The sequence below is a fragment of the Pteronotus mesoamericanus genome, unplaced genomic scaffold, assembly GCF_021234165.1.
Source record: "Pteronotus mesoamericanus isolate MK-2021 breed Mesoamerican mustached bat unplaced genomic scaffold, CSHL_Meso_final contig_48, whole genome shotgun sequence".
Lineage (NCBI taxonomy): Eukaryota > Metazoa > Chordata > Mammalia > Chiroptera > Mormoopidae > Pteronotus > Pteronotus mesoamericanus.
This window is the reverse complement of record NW_026555180.1, coordinates 2925616-2931668: the sequence shown is the minus strand read 5'-3', so window position 1 is coordinate 2931668 and position 6053 is coordinate 2925616.

The window sequence follows — 6053 nt, the reverse complement described above, 5'->3', positions numbered from 1 at the left end:
GCTCCCTGTGTGTTACTAGCTGTATCTCCCTTGCTGCCTTTAGGATTTTCTCTTTGACTGTAAATTTTGCCATTCTAATTGTGCTGTGTCTTGGAGTGGACCTCTTTAGGTTCATCTTGATAGGGACTCTCTACTTCCTGAAATTGTGTGACTTTTTCTTTCACCAAATTAGGAAATTTTTCTGTCATTATTTCTTCAAATAGATTTTCTATTCCTTGTTCCCTTTCTCCTCCTTCTGGTATCTCTATGATGTGAATATTGTTACGTTGTTGTTATGTTGTCACAAACTCCCTTTAAACTATTCTTGTTTCTTTTACTAAGTCTTTTTTCATTTTATTTTTCTGACTGTGTGGGTTTATTTTTTTACCATATCTTCTAACTTTGATTCCTTCCTGTGCTTCATCTGGCCTGCTTTTATTTCCTTCTAGTGTATTCTTCATTTTCAGATGTTGTTTTTCCATTTCCACCTGGTTTTTATTTATAGTTTCTATGTCCTTTTTCATGTTCATGTAGTTTCTACTAAGTTCCTTGGAGTTCCCACAAAGTTTCTTGTAGTTCTATGTTTCTTGAGCATCCTTATAACTAATACTTTGAACTCTATGCCTGATAAATTGCTTGCTTTGATTTTATTTAGCTCTTTTTCTGGGGATTCCTCCATTCCTTTTGATTGGGGGTTGTTTCTTTGTTTCCCCCATTTGAGGTACTCTTTTGTTTGTTTCTACATATTAGATTGATCTGTTCTGATACACTGTCTTCGTGGAGTGGTCTGTTGTGGTAGGAGTCCTGTGGGACTCAGTATGCATTCTCCTTGATCTCTTAAGCTGGATTCTCTAGGGATGTTCTTTATGCAGTTTATGTGAACTGTCCTATTGTATTTGGGTTTTGATTGTTCTTGACCTGTTTGTTGGTGGGTTCTCCCCTGTGGCTGGCTGACTGAAAGTCTCAAGCCCCACTGCATCTTGTATGCTGTTGTTATAGGTGCTAACAGAGCAAAACAAAACAACATAGAAAACAAAACCCACAGCAGCAAAAATACCCCTCCAACAACAAGAGCAATATCAATGACAAATGAGCAATAATAAGGAGAATAAGAGTATTATAAGAAAGAAAAAAAGAACATGAGATGACCAAAGGAAAAAATGATTTTGAGAGGATAGAGGGAGGAGGAATAATAGGAGTAAGAAATAGGAACAAGGAATTGCCAGAAAAGTTTGAAGAAGGAGAAAAATAAAATTTATAATGAAAATAAGAAAGAGAAGGCAGGATGCAGTATGGTGTAAGTAAACAGAAGAGTAAAATATGAGATTTCAAATAAAAAAATAGTGAAAAATAGGGGAAAAATTTAAGAAAAATGTTAAAAAGCTATGCAAAAGAAAAAACAATACAAATAATGAGAAACAAAGAAGTGGAATTTGTTTCAGCAGAGTTTAGTGCTTGTCTGCTGGCTTCTCCTTCTGGATACGACTCGGGTGTTATCTGAAGTTGATGTAAGACAATGTGAGATGTTGTCCACATCTAGCTCTAGGCAGCCTATGCAAAGCTATGACCAGTCTACTGTCTATGGCTGACTCCTTCATGGTTGGCTGCATCTGGGATGGTCCTCACTGATCTGCCTGGCTAACCATTTATCAGCACAAGGCCCAGGCATAGGTCAACTAACAACCAAAACTACTGCAGGTACTGCCTCTACCTGCCTCTGCTTGCAGTCCTACCATTAATCTAACTGCTGACTAGTCTGTTTCTGAGAGGGCTTCTGATGGATTGGGAAAATGGGACCCCTGGATCTCCTGTGGGAAGTGCCATTTAGACTTCAGGGAAGATGGTGGGTGTGTTCACATGTCTGAATTTGTCCCAGATTATTTCCCTGAACTTGGCAGGGTGAAGCCCCTAGTAGGATAGCAGGTTGGGCAACCAAAGTCCAGATTCTGGGTCTGCCATAAACTTGGAGGGCATTCCTAGGCTCTCTGGTGAGGTGGAAATGCCGGTCTGGTTCTCAGAAAAGTGTATGTAGTGGCTGTGCTGTGCCCTAAAGCTAGTCTCTAACACCCCTGAGTATGTCTATGTTGTTGTCTCCTCAGCAGGGGATAAGATGCAGGTTGGTTAAAAGTAAGTAAGAAAAAAAAAAATGTTCATTGGGGCAAGCAGGATTCCAGAGGTTGGGGCTAAGAGGCTTCAGAGGCTGGGGCAAGTGGTTTTCCCACAGTGCGGGGCAATTGTTTTCCCATGGGAGGGGCTTGCTCTTTTCAAGAAAAATGGTTGCTGCAGTATGCTGTGATATCCTGGCACTGGACACCCAGCAACCATTCCCTGATGCCTCTCCCCCAAACCTCCCTCTCCAGACTCTCCTTGTGCAACTGCAGTATGGGCAACTTTCCCTTTGCCTGAGGCAAAAGTGAGTGGCTGGGAATGCAAATCCTGTGCATTGGCCCTTATAACATAAGAAAGGAAAAAAAAAAAAAAAAAACAGAAAAAAAGGTGGCTTTGTCTCCAGAGGGCTCTGTCTTTCTCCAGAAGGCAAAAAACCCATAGTCTTTCACCAATGGATGCTGTGTGGGTGAGCAATCTTAAAACTCTGTGCTTGGGAGCCTGGTTCGAGGTCTAGGTTTCATTCCTCTCCAGGAGAGGCTACCTCAGCCATGCAGGTGGCTCAGCCACTGTCCATGAGAGTGGAGCTGGCCCTTTTGCATCCCTGCCCTTTCTTCTGGTCACGAGGTGGTTTCTGCCTGTTCTTCTTTAAGTATCTCCTCTTCAGGTAGTCTTTAGTTGTTTATTTTGGGTGAATGTTCCCCTCCATATTTTTGTTTTCAGCTTGACAACCAATTGATGTATCTTTTGCACATTGATGTTTCTCTCCCTTTCTATTTCCTTTCTCTTCTCTCTAAAAAATAAGTACAAAATAAAAATAATAAATTTCAACCAGCAAAGGATGGTAAAATTGGCTTTAAGACAATAAATCTCTTGGTGTATTTACAGTGTGTGACAGAGGTTCCCAACTATGTCAGCCATGGTCTGCACCACAAAGAGATGTGTTGTGCATGTCTTAAATTTTCTAAAGTTCAATTTCATGTACAGTATAAGACCCTTATAACACTTTCATTACTCTCCACCCAGCCTTTGTGCTATACATGGTTATTATGGCTTCAAACAATTATCTTTTAAGTTACTTAAATAATAAAATATCTTATGTGTGTACCCATGGGGTTGCTATTTTTATTGGTTTTTATTTTTCTATGTAAATCCAAGTTTCTGTTTGTTGTAATTTTCTTTCTTGCTTGGAAGTCTTCCTTTGACATTTTATGTACTATAGGTTGCCTTGCAATGAATTCTTTTGGCTTTTGTATGTCTGAAAACAACTTCATTTACCCTTCATTTTCAAAAGACATTTTTGTTGAATAAAGAATTGTAGGGTGGCACTTTTTATATTTCTTTTAGTGCTTTAAAGATATTGGCCCAAAGTTTTTCTACCTAACATCATTTCTGGTGATATCTGCTGTCATCCTTATCTTTGTTCCTCTGTGTTCTGGCAGCTTTTAAGTTTTCTCTTTATCATGGATTCTAAACAAGTTAATTATAATTTGCTTTGGTATAGTGTTTTTTTTTTTTTCATGTTGCTAGTTCTAAGAATTTACTATATTTCTTTGACTTGTGGGTTTATAGTTTGCATCATATTTGGGGAATTTTTGACCTTTATTTCCTTTTTTTTCTTTTCTCTTTACTTTTTTTAAAAATTAATTTATTTTTTCAAATACATTTGTCTCTACCTACCCCCCACCACTTTCCCTGGCCCCTCCCTCCCTCAACTCTTCTCTGGTTTTGTCCATGAGTCCTTGCTATATGTTCCTTGACTTTCCCCTTCCCTTCTGTTTTCCCCGCCCTCCCCTTCCCTCTTGTCTCTGTTGGTTTCTTTTCCTTTCAGTGTTGCTGGTCTTATTTTCCTTGCATCTGTGTATTGTTGGTTAGATTCCACTTAGAGGTGAGATCATATGGTATTTGTCTTTCGCCCCCTGGCTTATTTCGCTTAGCATAATGCTCTCCAGTTCCATCCATGCTCGCGAAATTTAAGAGTCCTTTTTTGCTTTCTGCTGCGTAGTATTCCATTGTGTAAATGTACCATTACTTTTTGATCCAATCATCTACTGATGGGCATTTAGGTTGCTTCCAACACTTGGCTAGTGTAAATTGTGCTGCTATGAACATGGGGGTGCAGAGGTTCTTTTGTATTGGCGTTTTGGTGTTCTTAGGGTATAGTCCCAGCAGGGGAATCACTGGATCAAAAGGCAGTTCCATTTTCAGCTTTTTGAGGAAATTCCACATTGCTTTGCACAATGGCTGCCCCAGTCTGCATTCCCACCAACAGTGTACTAGGGTTCCCTTTTCTCCACAGCCTCGCCAGCACCTGTTGTTTGTTGGTCTGTTTACGATGGCCATTCTGACCGGTAAGAGGTGGTACCTCATGGTGGTTTTGATCTGCATTTCTGAAGGCTAGTGATGCTGAGCATCCTTCCAAATGCCTCTGGGCCCTCTGTATCTCTTCCTTGGGAAAGCATCTGCCCAGGTCCTTTGCCCATTTTTTGACTTTGTCATTTGTCTTCTTAGAGTGGAGTTGAGTGTGTTCTTTATATATCTTGGAGATCAAACCTCTATCTGATGTATCATTAGCAAATATATTTTCCCATAGAATTGGCTCTCTTTTCATTCTGCTGATGTTTACTTTAGCCGTGCAGAAGCTTCTTATTTTGATGAGGTCCCACTTGTTTATTCTTTCCTTTATGTCCCTTGCTTTAGGAGACATATCAGTGAAAAAATTGCTGCGTGGGATATCTGAGAGTTTCCTGCCAATGGTCTCTCTAGGACTTTGATGGTGTTGTGACTTATATTTCAGTCTTTTATCCATCTTGAGTTCCTTTTTGTGTATGGTGTCAGCTGATGATCCAATTTCAATTTTTTGCATGTAGCCATCCAGCTCTCCCAACACCATTTGTTGAAGAGGCTATTATGGCTCCATATTATGCTTCTGCTCCCTTTGTCAAATATTAGATGCCCATAGAGATCTGGGTTTATTTCTGGGCTTTCTATTCTGTTCCACTGGTCTACGGGTCTGTTCTTGTGCCAGTACCAGATTGTTTTGAGTATAGTGGCTTTGTAGTAGAGTTTGATGTCCGGTATTGTGATCCCTCCTACTTTGTTTTTCTTTCTCAAAATTGCTGAGGCCATTTGGGGTCGTTTATGGTTCCATATAAATTTTTGAAATGTCTGTTCTATTTCTGTGAAATATGTCATTGGTATCTTAATAGGGATTGCGTTGAATCTATAAATTGCTTTGGGTAGTATGGACATTTTGATGATATTAATTCTTCCAATCCATGAGCACGGTATATGCTTCCATTTATTTGTGTCTTCCTTAATTTCTTTTTTCAATGTTGTATAGTTTTCTGCGTACAGGTCTTTTACGTCTTTGGTTAAATTTATGCCTAGGTACTTTATTTTTCTTCTTGCTATATTGAATGGTATTTTTTTTCCTGATTTCTTCTTCTTCTATTGCATTGCTGGTGTACAAAAATGCCTTTGATTTCTGAATGTTGACTTTGTATCCTGCTGTTTTGCCAAATTCACTTATTAGATTGAGGAGTTTTTTTTGTAGAGTCTACAGGGTTCTCTATGTATACTATCATGTCATCTGCAAACAATGATAGCTTTACTTCCTCCTTTCCTATTTGGATGCCTTTTATCTCTTTCTCTTGTCTGACCGCTGTGGCTAGGACTTCCAATATGATGTTGAAAAGAAGCAGTGAGAGCGGACATCCTTGTCGTGTTCCCGATCTTAGTGGGAAAGCTTTCAGTTTTTGCCCGTTGAGTATGATATTGGCTGTAGGTTTTTCTTATATGGCCTTTATTACGTTGAGGAATGCCCCATTTATTCCCATTTTGCTGAGTGTTTTGATCATAAATGGGTGCTGTACCTTATCGAATGCTTTTTCTGCATCTATCGAGATGATCATGTGGTTTTTGTCTTTTATTTATGTGATGTATCATGTTTACTGACTTGCATATAT